We start from the raw sequence: 22,696 nt of genomic DNA, 5'->3' as shown, positions 1-22,696 counted from the left end.
CTCAAACCAAAAATCAAGTGAAGATTGGAATTCAGAAAAGGAAGCATAGATGCTGCTTCTTTACCTTGAGAGCATTTACTAAATAAGATGAACTTGAAGTTGGGTTTATTTCCTTTTGGGCTGTGGAATGCAGGACACAAGCTTGGGGCCTATCCAAAACAGGAAGTCTAATGGAAGACATACATCATAAAGCTGAGACTTCAGAGATTATACTCTTAAAGCAAGGACAAACTAGAGATAAACCAGTTCTACTATCCTCAGGGAATTTTATAAAAAATTATGAATGGTGCTAGTATAGGATTGGGGCAGGGTTCAGTCTCCCTTGAAAATTCGCAATAACAAACAGATTCTTCTCAGGCTAGTTTGCACCCAAAATTCACACTGTCTAGATGGTCAAAAAAAAATCTTAATCTGAGATTTTACTATAGAAGTATTGCCATATTGGTAGTACTCCAGTTCAGTAGACAGAAACAAATGAAAATTCTCCTTCTGGAGGAATCCACCTTTATTATAATCTTAAGCATTTGCCTGGATAAAGTTCTAAAAAAATGAGCATATGGTAAAAAAGAAATAAACAAAAACATATACAAAATACACATACACACTCAAAGCATCATGAGAGACAGGCAGCAGAAAAATACATAGCAGAATTTACAGAGTAATGTACAGAGTAATATAAATTTATATAAAATGTATAACAGCATCACAAAGGCCTTGATGGGAGAAATGGGAATATACTATTGTAGAGCTCTGATACCATATGTGAAATGCTACAATACTATTTGAATGTCAATTGTGATATGTTAAAGATGTATTATAAATTTAAAAACTATGAAAATAATAAAACAAAGAGTCATGTCTAACGAGCCCCCAAAAAAGAGTTAAAATGGAATAAAAAGTCAATTAATTTAAAAGAAGTTAGAAAAAGAGGAAAAGAGAAAGAATAGAAGAAACAAGTGGAAAGTAATTAGCAAGATAATAGACTTAAATCTAACCATATCAATTATGACATTAAATGTAAATGGTCTATATACCTCAAAAGGCAGAGATTCCTAGATTGGCCAAAAAAGCAAGACCTGACTATATGCTGTTTACTACAAACACACTTTAAATATAGAGACACAATTGGGTTAACAGTAAAAGAATGGAAAAAGATATATTATGCTAACTTTAGTCAAAAGAAAGTTAAACAGGGATTATCTTATCATTTTCATTTATCAATGATAAAAGTGATAGAAGAAATAACTATTCTAAATGCTTATGCACCCAATAACAAAGCTTCAAAATACATGAAGCCTAAACTGATAGGACTGCAAGAAGAAAGAGACAAATCTGCAATTATAGTGGGAGACTTTAGTACTCCTCTATCAAAGATTCAGTAGGCTTTGTTGGGGCTAAGATGCTGCATTTGCCAATGCCGTCATAGACTATTTGAATAGCAAGATGCTAGAATTTAAGTCAAGAGAAAATATACAAAATGAATTATAAAAACAAGAAAATGGGAAAGACAGAAGAAAGGATAAGAGATACGTGCATATAGTAAGAAAGCTCAACATATAAGTAATTAGGTTCCAAGAAAAGGAGAGAAATACTAGGATAGAAATAATATATGAAAAGATAATAGCTAAGAATTGGTCAAAAAGACATCAAGCCACAGATTCATGAAGTCTGAAAATTTCAAGTAGGGTAAATATGACTAAAACTATACCCTCTAATTTATCATCTTATCTATCTATCTATCTATCTATCTATCTATCTATCTATCTATCTATCTATCTATCTATGTATCTATCTATCTATCTATCTAATCTGTAAAAAGCTAAAGACAAAGAGAAAATCTTAAAGCAGCTCTAGAAAAAAATAAAGATTACCTTCAAAGAAGTGACACTTAGATTGATGGTTGACTTGTCAATAATGGAATGAAAAGGAATTGAATTGGCTAGAATGATAATCTTAAAATGATGGGGAGAAAAAAAACCCCTGTCAACCTGGAATTTTATATGCAATTAGAATATCCTCCAAGAATACAGATTAATTGAATATGTTTTTACATAAACAAAAAAAAATGGAGAGAATTAAATACCAGCAGATTTTCACTAAAGGACATGCTGAAGGAAAAATTGCCCCAGATGGAAGCTTGGTGATTCAGGAAGTAATGAAGAACAACAACAAAAAGAGATTAATATGAGAGTAAATATAAATAAACTTTATAATAATGTTTCCTAAGGTTTAAAATATAAAGAGAAACAAAGCACACAACAAGAATAACATGTAAGTCTGGAGAAGCAGCTGAGGACACTAGCCATCGAGGTCTACTTTAATCTAATGCTGGGGCTTGAGATGATTTGTAACTGAGTTGCAGTCCCTGCAAGAGCCTACCTGTGGTTCATGCTTACTCCCAGTATACAGACTTGAGGTTCCATGCAAAAGTTGGGGGTTCACTAGTCATGTCTCTACTCAGTAGGCCTGAGTACCAATCCCTTTCACTCTCAAGGATATCAATCTTGTAGTTTAACCTTTTGGCTTCTCAGACTTCCCACCTCAGAATTGGCAGATGCCTTCTAAAGGAAAGTGGCCCCAAATGCTATTCTGTACTCCTGGGGTCTCCATCCTTTCCCAGATCTGCCTGGTAATTCCTTACTATCATGGTCGACCTCTCTGATGCTTTCAAGCAGATTTTACTTTTTTCCAGATTCTCTAATTGTTTTTAGTTGTAGGGTTGGCAGAAACTGGTTCTGCATTACTCAAAGTAGAAGTACTTGTTTTGTTCCTGTTTTTCCAAAATTGTCTTGTCTTGAAAAAAGAAAATTGAGCTGCTACCTGCTTCATATACAATAATACATTCCACATAAATTAAAGGCTCAAATAAGAAAATTTTATAAGAAAATAGAATATCCTATTTTGACATTCTTTTTTTTTTTTTTCCCCCCCTTGGGACCTTTTCCTTATTTATTTATTTATTTTTTTTTAAATTTTTTATTGGATTATAGGTTTTGGGGCACATGAGCAGAGCATGCAAGACAGTTGCGTAGGTACACACCTGGCAGTGTGCTTTGCTTTTCTTCTCCCCTTCACCCACATTTGGCATTTCTCCCCAGGCTATCCCTCCCCACCTCCCCCTCCCACTGGCCCTCCCCTTTTCCCCCCAATAGACCCCAGTGTTTAGTACTCCCCTTTCTGTGTCCATGTGTTCTCATTTTTCATCACCCACCTATGAGTGAGAATATGCGGTGTTTCATTTTCTGTTCTTGTGTCAGTTTGCTGAGGATGATGTTCTCCAGATTCATCCATGTCCCTACAAACGACACGAACTCATCATTTCTGATTGCTGCATAATATTCCATGGTGTATATGTGCCACATTTTTCCAATCCAGTCTATTATCAATGGGCATTTGGGTTGATTCCAGGTCTTTGCTATTGTAAACAGTGCTGCAATGAACATTCGTGTACATGTGTCCTTATAGTAGAACGATTTATAGTCTTTTGGATATATACCCAGTAATGGGATTGCTGGGTCAAATGGAATTTCTATTTCTAAGGCCTTGAGGAATCGCCACACTGTCTTCCACAATGGTTGAACTAATTTACACTCCCACCAACAGTGTAAAAGTGTTCCTTTTTCTCCACATCCTCTCCAGCATCTGTTGTCTCCAGATTTTTTAATGATCACCATTCTAACTGGCGTGAGATGGTATCTCAATGTGGTTTTGATTTGCATCTCTCTGATGACCAGTGACGATGAGCATTTTTTCATATGATTGTTGGCCTCATATATGTCTTCTTTCGTAAAGTATCTGTTCATATCCTTTGCCCACTTTTGAATGGGCTTGTTTGTTTTTTTCCTGTAAATCTGCTTGAGTTGTTTGTAAATTCTGGATATCAGCCCTTTGTCAGATGGGTAGACTGCGAAAATTTTTTCCCATTCTGTTGGTTGCCGATCCACTCTAGTGACTGTTTCTTTTGCCGTGCAGAAGCTGTGGAGTTTCGTTAGGTCCCATTTGTCTATTTTGGCTTTTGTTGCCAATGCTTTTGGTGTTTTGTTCATGAAGTCCTTGCCTACTCCTATGTCCTGGATAGTTTTGCCTAGATTTCCTTCTAGGGTTTTTATGGTGCCAGGTCTTATGTTTAAGTCTTTAATCCATCTGGAGTTAATTTTAGTGTAAGGTGTCAGGAAGGGGTCCAGTTTCTGCTTTCTGCACATGGCTAGCCAGTTTTCCCAACACCATTTGTTAAACATGGAATCCTTGCCCCGTTGCTTGTTTTTGTCAGGTTTATCAAAGATTGTATAGTTGTATGTATGTTGTGTTGCCTCCGGTGCCTCTGTTTTGTTCCATTGGTCTATATCTCTGTTTTGGTACCAGTACCATGCTGTTTTGATTACTGTAGCCTTGTAGTATAGTTTGAAATCCGGTAGTGTGATGCCCCCCGCTGTGTTCTTTTTGCTTAGAATTGACTTGGCTATGCGGGCTCTCTTTTGGTTCCATATGAAGTTCATGGTGGTTTTTTCCAGTTCTGTGAAGAAAGTCAATGGTAGCTTGATGGGGATAGCGTTGATTCTGTAAATTACTTTGGGCAGTATAGCCATTTTCACGATATTAATTCTTCCTAACCATGAACATGGAATGTTTCTCCATCTGTTTGTGTCCTCTCTGATTTCGTTGAGCAGTGGTTTGTAGTTCTCCTTGAAGAGGTCCCTTACGTTCCTTGTGAGTTGTATTCCAAGGTATTTTATTCTTTTTGTAGCAATTGCGAATGGCAGTTCGCTCTTGATTTGGCTTTCTTTAAGTCTGTTATTGGTGTAGACGAATGCTTGTGATTTTTGCACATTGATTTTATATCCTGAGACTTTGCTGAAGCTGTTTATCAGTTTCAGGAGTTTTTGGGCTGAGGCAATGGGGTCTTCTAGGTATACTATCATGTCGTCTGCAAATAGAGACAATTTGGCTTCCACCTTTCCTATTTGAATACCCTTTATTTCTTTTTCTTGCCTGATTGCTCTGGCTAGAACTTCCAGTACTATATTGAATAGGAGTGGTGAGAGAGGGCATCCTTGTCTAGTGCCAGATTTCAAAGGGAATGCTTCCAGTTTTTGCCCATTCAGTATGATATTGGCTGTTGGTTTGTCATAAATAGCTTTTATTACTTTGAGATACGTTCCATCGATACCGAGTTTATTGAGGGTTTTTAGCATAAAGGACATTCTTAAGATAGAAGTAGTCAGACAGCATATCTAGGGGAAATAATTGATAAATTAGGCCAGAATAGAATATAAAAGTTCCTAACAACAATAGTCATCAAAACTAAAAGTAAAATGTAAGCCCATTTGGGAAAATATTTTTTATAAGTATCCATAATTGATCAAAGATTTGTATCCAGAATAAAGAAAAAGAAAGAAAAAAGAGAAATGAATAAACAAAATACACAAACAACTCAATAAAAAAATGGCTAAAGATACAGACAATGATCTGAAGAGGAAGTTTTAGTAGAAGCATATGAAAAGATGCCCAACTCTCTAGTAGTTAGGGACTCAGAATTAAAACAGTGACATGTTTCATGCCCATCATATTGCCAAAATTAAAAAAAAATCTGACAAGTGTTTGAAACAGATTGGAGAAACGGGAAGTCACCATGTAAGCCAGAGTGTAAATCAGAACAGCCAATTGTGCTTCAGAGGGCAATATCTACTGAAAGTTGATTGTATGCATTCCTTTCAACCTAACCATTTTTATATATCCTTGGGATACTTTTGAATGTGTACAAAGGATACTTCTATAGAGTCTTTATTACAGCACTATACTGATAATAAAAAATGAGAAACAACCTGTGTGCCCATCAATAGGAAAATGGATTAAAACAATTGAGATACATTTATATAATGAATTAACATAAAGCAGCAAGAATTATTGAACTAGATCCATGTGCATCAACATGGATAAATCTTGAGACCGTATTAATGGGGAAAGAACATGTTGAATGGTCACGTGTACAGTATGACATAATGCAAAGTTGTGGGGTTTTTTTTTAGACAGTCTTGCTCTGTTGCTCAGGCTGGAGTACAGTGGCATGATCTTGGCTTACTGCAACCTCTGCCTAAGGCAATCCTCCTGCCTCAGCCTCCTGAGTAGCTGGGACCACAGGCACATGCTACTATGCCCAGCTAACTTTTTGTACTTTTGTAGAGACAGGGTTTCACCATGTTGGCTAGGTTGGTCTCCAACTCCTGAGCTCAAGCAATCCATCCACCTCGGCCTCCCAAAGTGCTGGGATTATAGGTGTGAGCCACTGTGCCTGGCCCAAAGTTTAAAACTAAGGAAAAAACAATACAAAACTTCTTTTAAGATGCATGCAGAGGCTGTAAAGATATAACATGTTTATGGAAAGGACACACACCAACTTCCGGATACCTCTAGGGGTTAAGGGTTGGGACAGAGTAAAGAAAGGAGGTCTTCACCTCTGGTGGTAATGTTTTATTTCTTATACAACAAAAACAAAATATAAACCTGAAACAAATGTGAAATGTTAATTTTTTTTTAAGTTAAAAAAATTAATTAAATAAAACATATAAGAGGCTGGATGCTGTGGCACACTCCTGTAATCCCAGCACTTTGGCAGGCCAAGGCAGGCAGATCACTTAAGCTCAGGAGATGGAGACTAGCCTGGGAAACATAATGAGACTCCTTCTCTGCAAATACAAAAAAATTACCCGGGCACTGTGGTGCATGCCTGTGGTCCCAGTTACTCAGGAGGCTGAGGTGGGAGGATTGCTTGAGCCTGGGAGGTTGAGGCTGCAGTGAGCTGAGATTGTGCCACTGCACTCCAGCCTAAATGTCAGAGCAAGACTCTGTCTCAAAATAAAATAAAATACAGTTCCCAATGCATAAAAAGCATTGGAAAAAAAAGCAAGAGGGATTGAGTGATTGAGGAAAAGAAAAAATCAGACCCAGCGATGTCCCTAAGTGTCATAACCATCTGCAGGGCTAATGGTGGGGACATTGACAACATTTCATATGTGGGATGCTTTTTAAAAACTAGTTCTATTGTGAGTGGGGAACGATGTATTGGCATGTGTGCAAAGAAGGTTGAAAGAAACATCCGGATAGAGATGAATGACCTGGATGGAGCCTTACTGATGTTAGGTTCTTTGGAACTACAGGAGAGTCACCCTTGTTGGGACATCTTTATCCATAATCTGGAGGTCTCAGCTTGAAAAAGAGGCCAACCCCTTCACAGGTGTGAGATTTCAGGCTGGTTTTACTGGGTTGTAGAGAAGGCCAAGAATGAGTGGACAAGAAGGAGTCACCTGAACTCTCCCAAGTGGGGTCTGAGTGATGCTGGTCTACCAAAGGAATGCAGGTCTGGCTGTTATCAGTTGGCCTGGGCTAGTGTGCCATTAGGACCAAGCTGAGAGCACTAGCTGGGGAGTGACTTGCATTTTGCAGATACTGAGGGAGGACAGCTTGCGTGGCAGGCCAGGAACAGACAAGGCAAAGCTATAAGGACATCGGATCAGGGTTTCTGAACCTGTGGTGCCAAAGTTCATGTTCCTTGAATATAGCAATTTAATATTTAAGAGAGGCCGCCAGATGCAGTGGCTCATACCTGCAATCCCAGCACTTTGGGAGGCTAAGGCAGGTGGATCACTTGAGACCAGGAGTTCGAGACCAGCTTGGCCAACATGGTAAAACCCTGTCTCTACTAAAAATACACAAATTAGCGGGGCGTGGTGGCTCAGGCCTGTGATCCCAGCTACTTGGGAGTCTGAGGTGGGAGGATAGCTGGAGTCTGGGAAGTTGAGGCGCAGTGAGCTGTGATTGTGCTATGGCACTGCAGCTTGCGTGACAGAGTGAGACCTGGTCTCAAATATTTAAGAGAGGAAAATATAGGGCAGAGGAAAAAAACCCCACGTTGTACAAGACCTTTTAACCTTCTGTCTCTAGTGGTGCCCACTGAAAGACAAAAACCTGTCAAAAAGATCGTACTTACCTTGAGAAGACTTTGGGATCCAGCCTTGACCCCTGAGCTTGCTTGGATGAGCCCCGTCTGGATGACCTATGCCTGACCGAGAACCCCTGCTTGGGCCTCCCTGTGGGCTTGAGTCTGACATAGTTACTCCCTTCCTCTCAGGGAGAGGACAGAACAAGCTCACATCTAGGGCACCATTTGCCATCCCCACAGCCAGTTGTCCAAAGAGATGTAAAAATTCCCATTTTTCCAAAGTATCAAAAATTGTAATGCTAAGGAAGATATAGCCATCCTCCCTAAATTTAGCTTTTGAGTAAATTAAACAGTGTGTCACTAATTGGTGTCCAGGTGACTAAAGAAGCTTTGTTTGAAGATCTATTTTTAGTTTCCTATTTGCGTGGAAAGTACCTTATCTTTCGGCTTGTTAAAGAGCTTTCTGATTTATAAGGATGTCATCTCAATTGAATAATGAGATGCTGTTTAACGTATTGTTGTTCAAAAATGTGTCTCCCCCCCCCCCCCCGTTGTGTTAAGTCTGTTCTTGCATTGCTATAAGGAACTACCTGAGACTGAGTAATTGATGAACAAAAGAGGTTTCACTGACTCAGTTCCACAGGTTGTACAAGAAGCATGGCTGGGAGGGCCTCAGGAAACTTATAATCATGGCAGAAGGCAAAGGGGAAGCAGGCACGTCTTCACATAGCCAAGAAGGAGAGGGGAAGCCCTACACACATTTAAACAACCAGATCCCCTGAGAACTCACTCACTCTCATGAGATCAGTAAGGGCAAAATCCACCCTCATGCTCCATTCACCTTCCACCAGACCCCTCCCCCAACATTGAAGATTGTAATTCGATATGAGATTTGGGCAGGGATACAGAGCCAAATCACATCACACCTCTAGTGACACGTCTTTTCCTTTTTCTTTCTTTTTTTCTTTTTTTGCCCAGAATGGAGTGCAGTGGTGCAATCTTGGCTCACTGCAGCCTCTGACTCCAGGGTTCAAGTGATTCTTGTGCCTCAACCTCCTGAGTAGCTGGATTACAGGCACACACCACCATGCCTGGCTAATTTTTGTATTTTTAGTGGAGATGGGGTTTTGCCATGTTGGCCAGGTTGGTCTTGAACTCCTGACCTCAAGTGATCCACCTGCCCCGGCTTTCCAAAATGTTGGGATTACAGATGTGAGCCCCCGTGCTGGGCCTAGTTACGGTTCTTAAAAAGAAGAGTGTCATTATTTTCATTCTTAATGTAAACAGCATGGCCAATTTTCTCCAATTGTCTCTCTTTATAGTGTGTGAGTTTGTAACTTATGAGAGTTGGGAGGGAGTTTGTTTTTACATATTTGAGAAGGTGTACTGTACTAAATTTTTCTGTGAGACTTATAAAGCAGTTAAAATATGATCAATATTTCTGGTGATCAGATACTGGATATGTTAAAAATGAACTGATAAATTTAAATATTGTTGAATATCTTTCTAAAAGTCATTGATAATTATAGAGTGTTTATCTTGACTCTGGCTAATGGAAGATAATTCTATTGATGAACAAATACTCACTAATTGTATTTTTTGATTCTGCATAAATGTAAGGAAAAATCCAGTTGATAGAGTAATAAGATTGATCTGGGCACACAAAAGTGAGTTAGCATCAAAAAGGGGAAATGAGGTCGGCTGCAGTGGCTCATGCCTGTAATCCCAGAACTTTGGGAGGCCGTGGCATGTGGATCGCTTGAGCTTAGGAGTTCAATACCACCCTGGGCAACATGGTGAAAAACTCTCTATAAAAATGTAAAAATTAGCTGGGTGTGGTGGTGGGTACCTGTAATCCTAGCTACTAGGGAGGCTGAGATGGGAAGCTTGCTTGAACCCAGGAGGTGGAGGTTGTAGTGAGCCAAGATCGCGCCACTGCACTCCAGCCTGGGCGACAGAGTGAGACCCCCCCATCTAAAAAAAAAAAAAAAAACTGAAACATTCATGCAGAGACACGGCCCTGCTGGCCTGAGTCTTGGACCTCACAGCCAGAAAGCAAGGCCCAGGCCAGTGTCCTGGGATTTGTTCACTGCAATTGACTTTGACCATTACAGACAAACAGAACATATTAATATCTTTCATGATGCAGTTGATGGTGGCCAAAGACTTCTGATCATTGACTGTGGGCCAGGCACCACACCAAGTGCTCCGGATACATTCCCTCATTTAATTACTCCACTAGCACTATCATTAGTCCCATTTTGCAGATGAGAAAACTGAGGTTGAAAGTAATTCAGGAGCAGGAATGGAGGAAGACAGATGCTGGAGTTCACACCCAGGGCTACGTGACTTGAAAGCCCTGTTCTCTTAACCTCTGCTCAGGCCTTTTGGTTTATTTCAGAGTTTTTTGTTGACCCCTTCACAAGTGGAATCCTCCTGGATTCTCAATTCTCATTGCTGAGGCTAATGCTTAGCTCGAAATCTTTTGTCTTGGTCATAGAATTCTTTATTTGGGGCAGGATGAAGGGGTCTTTGTCTGCCGTGCAGTTCCTCCTGTTCCATGCAAACATAGACACACTTTTTTAAACCTTCAAATGTACCAATATCTGGGGATCTTAAGATATTCCTTTTTGGCTGGGTATGGTGGCTTATACCTGCAATCCTAGCACTTTGGGAGGCTAAGGTGGGTGGATCACTTGAGGTCAGAAGTTTGAGACCAGCCTGGACAACTCTAGATGGCAAAACCCTATCTCTACTAAAAATACAAAAATTGGCCGGGCGTGGTGGCTCACGCCTGTAATCCCAGCACTTTGGGAGGCCGAGGCGGGTGGATCACGAGGTCAAGAGATGGAGACCATCCTGGTCAACATGGTGAAACCCCGTCTCTACTAAAAATACAAAAAATTAGCTGGGCATGGTGGTGCATGCCTGTAATCCCAGCTACTCAGGAGGCTGAGGCAGGAGAATTGCCTGAACCCAGGAAGCGGAGGTTGTGGTGAGCCGAGATCGCGCCATTGCACTCCAGCCTGGGTAACAAGAGTGAAACTCCGTCTCAAAAAAAAAAAAAGTTAACTGAGGGTGGTCGTGCACATCTGTAATCCCAGCTACTCGGGAGGCTGAGGCATGAGAATTGCTTGAACCCAGGAGGTGGAGGCTGCCGTGAGGTGAGATTGTACCACTGCACTCCAGCCTGGGTGACAGAGCAAGACCCTGTCTAAAAGAAAAAAAAAAAGATATTCCTCTTTTTAAAACTAGGGATAATTCTATTTTGAGCACTTTTCACCTCTCTTTAGGATCCAGAGGATGGAGAAGTTACTCTGGCAGGGAGTTGGCAGTAAGGGTGACCCAGGACAGCTTCATGGAAGACTGGATACTGGAGATGGGCCAGGAAGGCTTCTGCAGGCAGATCTGGTGGAGCAGGTGTGTGAAGACCATGGGAAACACGGGTGACATCCTTGCCCTGGCTCTCCCCTCAGTGACAGCTGCTCTTGTGGAGTAGCGTGTGCTGGAAACTTTTTTTCTTGAGACAGGGTCTTGCCTTATTGCTCTAGCTGGAATGCGGTGGTATGATCATGGCTTACTGCAGCCTCAACCTCCTGGTCTCAAGCACTCCTTCTACCTCAGCCTTTCAAGTAGCTGAGACTACAGGCGTGCACCACCATGCCTGGCTAATTTTTGTATTTTGGGTAGAGATGGGATTTTGCCATGTTGCCCAGGCCAATCTTAAACTCCTGGCCTCAAGCAATCCTCCTGCCTTGGCCTCCTATAGTGCTGGGGTTACAGGTGTGAGTCACCAAGCCTGGCCTGGACACTCTTAAATGTTAAGTGCTGAAGATGAGATACTGTATGATTCTAAATAGGGAGTTCGAGGGAAGAAAAGGTGTGTGGCGATGCTTGCTTGGATGCAGAGAAAGTCTCACAGAAAATTTAAACCTGGGAGCCGCATGGCTGCAGCAGGAGGAAAGAGCCCCAGGTGGTGGCAGAGTGGGAGCAAGTGTGGCCTCCTCTGTGGCCATAGCTTCCTTTTGGCTTCTTCTTTCTACTGGTCCTCTCCTCGGTGATGGTTCTCAGATCTCTTTCACATATATTTGCCTTCAAATAATGTTTTGCCAGTTTCAGTCTTTCAGGGGGAGTCATGGTACAGGGACAAGGCTGTCCTTAAAAGTGTCCCCACAGTTCTAAACGTGTCATTCTTATTTCTGCCCAGCGAGAGGCAGGAAGACCATTCATTGCAAAGAACTGCTGAGTTGCTCACTGGCATTAGAGTGTGCTGTTGTGACTGGTCTTGGCTGAGAAGAGCAGTGAGTTTTATGAAGTGACAACCTTTGGTTTGTAAGTCTAGAGCTAGGGAACATGAGTCTTAGAACAAAGAGAGAGATGTGGGTGCAGACTGGGTTCTAAACCCAGTGTTTATGTTTGGCTTCTCTTTATTTCCTAGCTGCTCTGGGCACAATTTTCAACACTCCAGATACCTAGTGTCTCTGCCTATAAAGCAGTAGCGACACCATGCCTGCTCCAGAGGAAGTTCCCAGCACGTGTCTGGCATAGAGCTGGGTTCAATAGAAGTGCTTTGAATCTGAATCTAAGTCCTCTCTTCATAAGACTGTTTTTTGTTTTTTTGAGATGAAATCTCCCGCTGTCGCCCAGGCTGGAGTGTAATGGCACGATCTCACCTCACTGCAACCTCCACCTCCTGGGTTCAAGTGATTCTCCTGCCTCAGCCTCCTGTGTAGCTGGGATTACAGGCATGTGCCACCACACCCAGCTAATTTTTGTATTTTTAGTAGAGACAGGGTTTCACCATGTTGGTCAGGCTGGTCTTGAACTCCTGACCTCGTGATCCGCCTGCCTCAGCCTCCCAAGGATTACAGGAGTGAGCCACTGCGCCTGGCCCACAAGACTTTTTTTTTTTTTTTTTTTTCTGCATCCATTGAACAACTGCTCTCTAATGCTGAGAGAAAATACCTTCCAAGCTCCACTGGAAGCTGCTGGAATTTAAAGGACAGAGAGGTCATTCCCAGTTCTCAGTGAGGTCGAGCCCACCAGCCTGCAAGGAAGCAGCTTGTGGCCATGTCCTCTGGAGTAATAGGCCAGGAGGTGAACGTGAACGGTGGTGTTCCCACCGTCGTGTGCTGCAGCGAGCACTTAGCACATCCCTGTGTTGTGGGTGACTGCAGGCTGCACCTGAGAAACATGGCTGATGCAGGGAGAGAGCTTGTATTAGTCCATTTTCACACTGCTATAAAGATACTACCCATGGCTGGGTGCAGTGGCTCATGTCTGCAATCCCAGCACTTTGGGAGGCCAAGGCAGGTGGATCGTTTGTGGTCAGGAGTTTAAGAACAGCCTGGCCGACAGGGTGAATCCTTTCCTCTACTAAAAATACAAAAATTACCAGGTGTGGTGGCTAATGTTTGTAATCTCAGCTACTTGGGAGGATCTCTTGAACCTGGGAATTGGAGGTTGCAGTGAATGGAGCACTCCAGCCTGGGTGACAGAGTGAGACTCCTGAAAAAGAAAAAAAAATACTACCCGAGACTGGGTAATTCATATAGGAAAGAAATTTGATTGGCTCACAGTTCTGAATGGCTGGGGAGGCCTCAGGAAACTTACAATCATGGTGGAAGGTGAAGGAGAAGCAAGGACCTTCTTCACATGGTGTCAGGAGAGAGAGAGAGTGCAGGGGAAACTGCCACCTAGAAACCATCAGCTCTCTCTTGAGAACTCACTCACTATTACGAGAATAGCATGGTGAGGACACCGTCCCCATGGTCCAGTCACCTCCCATCGGATACCTCCCTTGCCATGTGGGAATTATGATTCAAGATGAGATTTGGGTGGGGACACAGAGCCAAACCATATAAGAACTCATCTGGCAGCTACCCCCAGAACACTTCCCAAGCTTCTGGACCCACTCAGAAAGCCTAGCTAATGATCATGGAAGGTGTGATGTTAATCCCGAGTGTCAAGTTGATTGGATTAAAGGATGCAAAGTATTGATCCTGGGTGTGTCTGTGAGGATGTTGACAAAGGAGATTAACATTTGAGTCAGTGGGCTGGGAAAGGCAGACCCACCCTCAACTGGGTGGACACCATCTAATCAGCTGCCAGCAGGGCTAGGATAAAAGCAGGCAGAAGAACACAAAAAGAACAGACTGGCTTAGCCTCCCAGACTACATCTTTCTCCTGTGATGGATGCTTTCTGCCCTTGAACATCAGATTTCAAGTTTTTCAGTTTGGGGACTTGGACTGGCTTCTTTGCTCCTCAGCTTGCAGACAGCCCATTGTGGGACCTTGTGATCGTGTGAGTTAATACTACCTAAGAATCTCCCCTTTATATATGTGTGTGTGTGTATATATATATATTTACATATAAATTATTTATCTGATAATACAGAACTAATTATCCTAATACAGAAAGAGCCTCTGGTTAGCAGATGAGCAAAAACAGGTAAAACCAGGGCAAATGGCCAGTGTACCAGGGCTATCTCCAGTGGGACCTGTGAGCCAGGCTGGTACCACCCCTCTTTGGAGAGTAGAAGTTTCTACCTGTTCCTGATTTTTGAGGGCTCCTTGTAGGGAATGCTGTGGGACTGAATGGCACCGAGTAAAATCATGAAGGGGTTTGACATCAGACATCTCTGGTTTTGGCAGAATTAGTAATAATTCTAGAAGGCACTGCATATTGAACAAAAATACACACAGAGTATCATGAATTTCCAATTGAGACACTGATTCTTATTTCAAGCAAAAATGCCTATGTTTTCAGAAAGACAAATACTTCATAATTCCACTTGTATGAGGTATCTAAAATTGCCAAATTCATAGAATCAAAATGTGAAGGGATGGTTTCCAGGCTTGAGGAGAGGGAGAAACAAACAGTTATTAATCAACAGGCACAAAATTGAGACAGAGTCTCACTTTGTCTCCCAGGCTGGAGTGCAGTGGCGCAATCATAGCTTACTGCAGCCTCCAACTCCTGGACTCAAGCAATCCTCCTGCCTCAGCCTTCCAAGTAACTGGGACTACAGGTACATACAGTCACACCCAGCTAATTATTTTATTTTATTTTTTTGTAGAGACAGGGTCTTGCTATCTTACCGAGGCTGACCTCAAATTCCTGGTCTCAAGCAATCCTCCTGCCTCAGCCTCCCCAAATGGTGAAATTACAAGCATGAGCAGCACAAAGTTTTAGTTAAGCGAGATCAATCAGTTCTAGAGCTCTGCTTTGCAACATTGTGCCTGTAGTAAAACCCTACATTGTCCACTTCAAAAACGTGTTAAGAGTGTAGATCTCATGTTAAGTGTTCTTACCACAATAAAGTAACATTAAAAATGCCTACATTTTAAAGGATGGTTTCCCCGGAAAGGTTATACAAAGAGTGTAGGCAAATCTCGTCTTATCAAGGAGCGAGTTACCCATGAGAGCAAATGAGAACTGCATATGAAACATGAGAATTAAAATTAGATGGGTCTTTCTTTTCCTCCAACCATCTTACTTTTTTAGTTATTTCGGAGAAATCTGCATTTTTCACTTGGAATGTGCCATGCCTTTGTCGGCCAGCGATGTGTACCAGTCTGCCTGGCTGTTTCCGCTGGCTTGTCAGGCTCACTAATTAGAGAACTGCAGCGTGATTCACCTTGTTAATTAGAGGGACTTGCACACGGAGCCCTTCGGGCAGTGTATGAGAAAGCCTCGCACCAGTGCCCCGAGAACGATGCAGTCTGTGAAGTCATTCTTCTCATCTACCTTCTATTTTTCATTTGAAATGAATAAATCATCGAGATTTTCCTTGTGGAGTGAGAATGCAAGAATTCACATCTTTGTAAGATGTAAATTACATGTGATCAATAGGAAGCGATGACGCGCACATTGTACTTACACGATTTCCTAATTTACTCCTTGTCAGGGTCTGAGAAAATGGCCTGAAATATTTGTCTCCTTTCCAAGAATCAGTGCCCTTCATCTGGTAAAAGAGGGTGTTGAGTGAGAAACACAGCTGTTTTATTTCAGCTGCTGGAGTCTGGTCCAGTGGTTTGTTGTTCACTTGCACAGAGAGAGGGGGAAGCTTCTGGAAGCCAGGCCTCAGAGGAGCTCTCCAGAGCAAGCTCCTTCTCCCCAGCTTCCCCCAGGGACCAGTCTGCTTGGGAAGAGACAGGGCATGACAGGTAACTTTGATTGAGATATTATTTTATAATAGATAGCCCCACATTTTGAAATTGAGGTTTTAAATGTATGTCTTTAAAATTTTTTTTAATTAAAAAAAAAATATATTTTGGCTGTATTCAACTATGGACCCAGTCACAGAAGCAGGAGTGCCTCTAAACAGCATGTTACCTTCTTTCCTATCTGTATGGGATACTTTGGAAATTAGTTTCAGGGACTTTCTCCCCACCTACTTGATTAAAATTAAGTGTTGCAGTTAAGTAAGTTTCAGCAGCTTTCTCTCCAACTACTTGATTAAAATAAAGAATTATAGTGAAACAAGACTAGGAAGAGACTCAGGATTTCTCACTGGTGAAAAGAAGGATGGTGCTTAAAGATGTGGCTTTCCCATAAAAAAAAAAAAAAAGCCAAGGGGCTCAGTCCCATGGTCTGGGGGGTCTCTGCTGAGGAGTCTGATTCAATAACCCTATTATCAGACAGGGGGTGAATTGATGTTTGCAACATGGTTAACCTTTTTGTTCATTCATTGTAATTTGCAGTAATTGTACACACTCACTCGAAGAGATTTTGGCAAAAGATTTGCAAATATTTTTTTAGAGAAAGAAAAAGATTCTATATTTATATCTGCTCTTCCTAGGAAGGGTATGGATGAACCAGAGTGGCCGTTTTCTAGGATGTGCTTTCCACCATTCTGAACATCTAATTTGGTGCCCACAAGCACACACTGAGCACTTGCTGCATGTAAAACACCACCCTAGCCTGGAGGGAAACCCAAGACACAGAGACCATTCCTGTCTTCAGGGCCTCCTGGGCTCTGTGCAGTGGAGAAGCAGCAAAGCGCTAGCACACGGTAGTGAGTGCTCCAAAGCCCTTGTGCCAGCACAGGGGAGGGGAGTCAGGACAGAAGTCACAGAGGGAGATACACTTGTGAGGGCTCCTGGGGAATGAGTAGCGCTAGCCAGGTGCAGAAGGACTTGCAGGATTGGGGTACAGTTGGTGGGAATGCACAGTCTATTCCAGGGTGTGAGTGGCTTGGGAAGGCCAGAGCATGGGTGAGAGGAGAGGTGACCGCAAAGGCAGGGAGATAGGGTCAAGTCCCAAAGGGCTGCCATTTCAGTCTCCAAATGTGACCTGGGCCTGCTTTTGGGTGCAGAAGTACTTATTATGTGCACTGTTGAGCTCTGGCTGGGTGGACAGAGGGGTCAACGTGTGGGCACCCTAGATGGACTTTTTGGCTCAGCAGGAAGAGCCCAGGCAGGTCTGTGGGACACCTTAGGGGGATGCAGGAGTGTGTGGGGTTTCTTTGACATATTTGCCTTCTGCACAGTTCCAGCTCTGTGTGCAGGAAACAGCAGGCATAGGGAGTAAAGAGGGGAGGGGCAAGGCGCATGGCTCATGCCTGTAATCCCAGCACTTTGGGAGGCTGAGGTGGGCGGATCACCTGAGGTCAGGAGTTGGAGACCAGCCTGGCCAATAAAAACCCTGTCTCTAGTGAAAATACAATTATTAGCTGGGCAGAGTGGCGCATGCCTGTAGTCCCAGCTACTTGGGAGGCTGAGGTGGGAGGATCGCTCAAACCCAGGAGGCAGTAGTTGCAGTGAGCCAAGATTGCACCACTGCACTACAGCCTGGATAACAGAACAAGACTCCATCTCAAGAAAAGAAAAAAAAAAAAAAAAAAAAAGAGGGGAGGGTGATGGCGGATAGAGATGGACCTACCAGGAATCTTACAGGAAAAAGCAGCCACCTCTGTTAGAGCCTCAACCTGTTCGATCTTGAGAATTTATTGAAGATCCAGGTTGTAACCACAGGCTGTCATGCAGCACTTCCAGACACCTCATTCAGCTCTTCCGACATGAGCTGGCACCTGCCCTTTGCTAGAGTCAGTGCAAATAACCAGTAATATAAAGATGAAAAAGACCATCTCCTGCCTGTAAGAAGCTTGCAAGAGCCAGACAGAAGCAATTCATATTTGCAGAGGTAGAGAGCTCATTCTTAAGTGTGAAAGCAGCAGCCAGGAGCAGGGGGCATCATGGAGAAACGTGGCACTGGTGTTGAGTTTTACAGGTGGAATAGGGGCTTATTAGACAAGAATGGAGGGCAAGGGTTCTTTGGACAAAGAGCAGCAAGTTCAAGAGCAAGGCCAGGTGAATGTACATGGTGTGTTCAGGGACTGCAAGGACTCACTAAGGTTCTGACCCAGAGAATGAGCCTGGAGGGTGTGCAGTAGGGCCCAGGGCAATGAGGACTGTAGCATTTAGGGCCAAATATAAACAGGTTTGGATTTGAATTTATACAAGAGACTTCTGCTGACTGCAGCTGTACAATGCCAGGGGCGCTTTTCACATTATTTTCTAAGGTTTTGTGCAATGCAATGGTAGAGGCTATTGTACCAGACAGGCAAGATCTCACCAGGGCCTGAGCCAGCACAGCCTGAGGGGAGATTCTGAGGCCTCTGAGTGGTGAGAGGTGAGGGCTATCCACAAGGAAGCTTCCAGCCTAGGAGACAGCATAATAGTGAATTAATACCCTTCTATTCTAGAGTCTAGCAGTTGTATCTTATAGCTATGTGAGACTTCCTGCTTCACAGCTTACTGGTTTACAGCCATGAAAATGGAAAATCCAACCACATTCCCACCCACTGCCCAAGTGGTGCTGGATCCGATGATGAATTCATTACCACCAGAACACACTGCTTCTTCTAAAGTGGTTGTGAAATGGCATTTGCAAACTGTGGCACCCCCATCAATTTCATATGGTATGTCTCCCACCTTTTTTTTTTTTTTAAAGAAAATCCCTCTTTGTTATGGTGACTGGTCCAGCTTGTACCGGGCATGAGGAAGAAGCTGCCAGGGGACACAGAGCCGGGCCCCTTTCTAATTCAGGGACCTCTGGGGCACCTCCATGGGAGTGAAACCACCTTCTCCTTTTCAGACAAGTCCTGTCTGTGGAGGGAGCTTTCCAGATCACAGAGAGAGGCTCAACACAATGTCTAAATATTGACTTAGCAGATGCCAGCAGCCCTCAAATAATCTGCTTAGTCTCTTCTCCCTGGGAAAGAGCGAGAGAGGTCAGCACTCTCCTCTGTCTCCATGGTGGTCACAACCAGAATTAAGTTTTGCTGTTTTCAGTTAGAAAAGCAGCTTGGATGTAATCTACTGTCTTAGTCTGTTTATATTGCTATAAACAAATATCTGAGTTTGGGTCATTTTTAAAGAAAAGAGAGCTGGGCGTGGTGGCTCATGCCTGTAATCCCAGCACTTTTTGAGGCCAAGTCAGGAGGATCACTTGAGGCTAGGAATTCGAGACCAGCCAGGGCAACATAGCAAGACCCCCATCTCTACAAAAGTAAAAACAAAATTAGCTGGGCATGGTGGTGCACATCTGTAGGCTCACCTAGTTGGGAGGCTGAGGCAGGAGGATTGCTTGCCTGAGCCCAAGAGGTAGAAGCTGCAGTGAGCTACGATCGCACTACTATAGTTCAGCTGGGGTAACAGAGCAAGACACAGTCTCTTAAAAAAAAAAAAAAGAAAGAAAGAAAAAGAGGTTTATTTGGCTCATGGTTCTGCAGCCTGGTACCAGCATTTGCTTCTGGTGAGGCCTTTGAGAAGATTCCACCCATGGTGGATATTTGACTTTCAGTATCCAGGAGGGTCATGGTGGTCAGGAAGGTCATGGAAGGTCACCCCATGACCCAGGAACTGGCAGGCAGAGATCACAGGGCAGGAGAAGGAGGGAGAGAGGAGGGGAAAGATGCTAAGCTTTATTTATTTATTTATTTTGAGATGGAGTCTCACTCTGTTGCCCAGGCTGGAGTGCAATGGCGCAATCTTGGCTCACTGCAATCTCTGCCTTCTATGTTCAAGTGATTCTCCTATCTCATTAGAGGAAAAAAAAAAAAGTAGTCTCCTGAGTAGCTGGGATGACAGGCACCTGTTACCATGCGCAGATGATTTTTGTATTTTTAGTAGAGATGGGGTTTTGCCATGTTGGCCAGGCTGGTCTCGAACTCATGACTTCAAATGATCCCAACTCTCTTGGGAACTAAGAAGAGTGAGAACTTGCTCACCCCTTTGGGAGGGCATTAATCTATTCATGAGGGATCTGCCCCCATGACACCTCCCTCCAGGCCCTACCTGCGTCACTGGGGATCACATTTCAACATGAGGTTTGGAAGGTCAAATATCCAAAATGTAGCATCTCTAATCCTTTGAGATCCTCATTCAGCCATCACCTATGTAAGCCAGGCAGCATGCTGAGCACTGACATGGTCGCTCACAGCCCCAGTACTCTTCAGAGAAGAGCCTCCAGAAGGGTCATGTGGCTGAGGCCTCTCCAGGGGATTGGTGCTCAGCTTAAAATCCAAGTCTCCCTGCATTTAAAGACTGCCTCGGTGCCAGGCTGTGTTTCTTTAGCAAGTAATTTGCTTTGGTAGCATGAGTTACAAGAAAGTAAAGAGGTGAAAGAAAAAAAAAACCACAGTGAAATAAAAGCAGTATTAAAATAGCAACTGATGGCTGAGGCGGTGCCCACACGTGTAATCCCAGCACTTTGGGAGGCTGAGGCAGGCAGATCACTTGATGTGAGGAGTTTGAGACCAGCCTGGCCAGCATGGTGAAACCCCACCTCTACTAAAAATATATAAATTAGCCAAGCATGGTGGCATGTGTCTGTCTTCCCAGCTACTTGGGGAGCTGAGCCAGGAAAATCACTTGAACCTGGAAGGCAGAAGTTGCAGTGAGCTGAGATCATGCCACTGCACTCCAGCCTGGATAAGGGTCTGTCAACCCAAGAGCAATGGCGCTGCTGGATGATTGTTTATGAGGGTATGCAGGGGAGTGCAAACAAATGCAGATATCCAAACCACGGAAGGCTTGGTGGGTCCTCCAAGTGCTGGCAGCAAACCCTGACAATTGGTTTAAAATGCAAGCAGCCTCTCATCTTTCCTATTGGTCTTTTGCAAGACTAGCAAACAGTTCTTAAGTCTAAGTTTAAGGACTCATTTCAAAACAACTTTAACTCATGTTTTTGCTTCCAAATTTAGTGGCTTTATGGCTGCATCCTGAAAATAAAATATTTGGTGTTTTCCTAAGGGAGAGAACTATATTCGTAATTCTGCAAATATCTGTTGAGCACACTCTATGCACCAGGTTCTGAGGGCATAGATCTTGCCCTGCAGGTGCTCCCGGTCCTGTGGGAGACAGAGACCCTGGGTGGGCACCATCTCTGCAGGGTGATATGAGCCAGGATGGGAGTCAGCCCATGAGAGTATCTTAGTCAGTCTTCAGGAAGGTGGCATCCACACAGAGGACAAGGGAGTGCTAGGGCTCATTAGGCAAGGGACATATTAGGGAGTAGGCAACAGGGCCAGGGGTTGTTTCTAGCAAGAGGCAAGAGCAGGAAGAGGCCCGTGACAGAAGGGAGCCATACGCTCCTGCAGAGGTTGTAAAGGGGTAGCTGGAAGACTGCTTTGTGTGGCCTGTGCTATGTCACATTTTCTTCTTTAATTAGCTATCAACATATAAATACAGAGAATTTTCACACACAAACTAAAAGCCAACCAAACCTGGATTTCTGGGTTCTCTTAAAACTCTGGCATCTGCATTCCCACCTGATTGCAGTTGGCTGGAGCCATGAGCCCCACCTTGCACATGCATGGGGCAGCAGAGCCTTCCTGGCCCCTCGAGGCATTGGGGAGCTGTGGTGTGAGAGGCTGGTGCAAAGAGAGAGTGAGGCCTTAGGGGTGGACTCCATGTCCTGCAGGCAGCAGAAAGCCAGGCAAGGGCTTTGAGTGTGGAGCTACTGGAGCAGATTTGCCTTCAGAAAGATGTCTCTGATTATAGCTGGGGATTTGATGGGGCCAAACAGGAGTTTATTCACGATAGTTGGGGGCAGGGGAGTGATGGTGGGACATGTGGCATCTGAATAATGCCTCCCAAAGATCTCAGGTCCTAATTCCTGGAATCTATGAAGGTTACCTTATACAGGAAAAAAAAAAAAGTAGAGCCAGGTGCAGTGGCTCATGCCTGTCATCACAGCACTTTGGGAGGCCAAGGCAGGTAGATCACTTGAGGTCAGGAGTTGGAGACCAGCTGGCCAAGATGGTGAAACTCTGTCCCTACTAAAAATACAAAAATTAGCCTGGCATGGTTTTGTGTGCCTATAATCCCAGTTACTTGGGAGACCGAGGCAGGCAGGAGAATTGTTTGAAGTGGGGAGGTTGAGGTTACAGTGAGCCAAGAAAGTACCACTGCACTCCAGCCTGGGTGATGGAGTGAGATTGAGTCTCCAAAAACAAAAAAGGACTTTGCAGATGAGATTGAGTTAAGGCTGCTGAGATGGGGAGCATCTCTGAGTTATGCAGATGGGTGCTAAATGCAACCACGTGTATCCTTCTAAGGAGGCAGAGGGAGATTGCATGTAGACAGAAGAGGAGACAGTGACGTGACCATGGAAGCAAAGACAGGAGTGAGGTTGCCACCAGCCAAGGAATACGGAATTGGAAAAGGCACGGAGCAGATTCTCCTCCAGAGCCTGCCAACGCGTTGATTCTGGCCCACAGATACTGAATTTTGGCCTCCAGAACTGTGAGA

Source organism: Callithrix jacchus, chromosome 22 (assembly GCF_049354715.1).
Source record: "Callithrix jacchus isolate 240 chromosome 22, calJac240_pri, whole genome shotgun sequence".
Lineage (NCBI taxonomy): Eukaryota > Metazoa > Chordata > Mammalia > Primates > Cebidae > Callithrix > Callithrix jacchus.
This window is presented reverse-complemented; position numbering follows the sequence as displayed.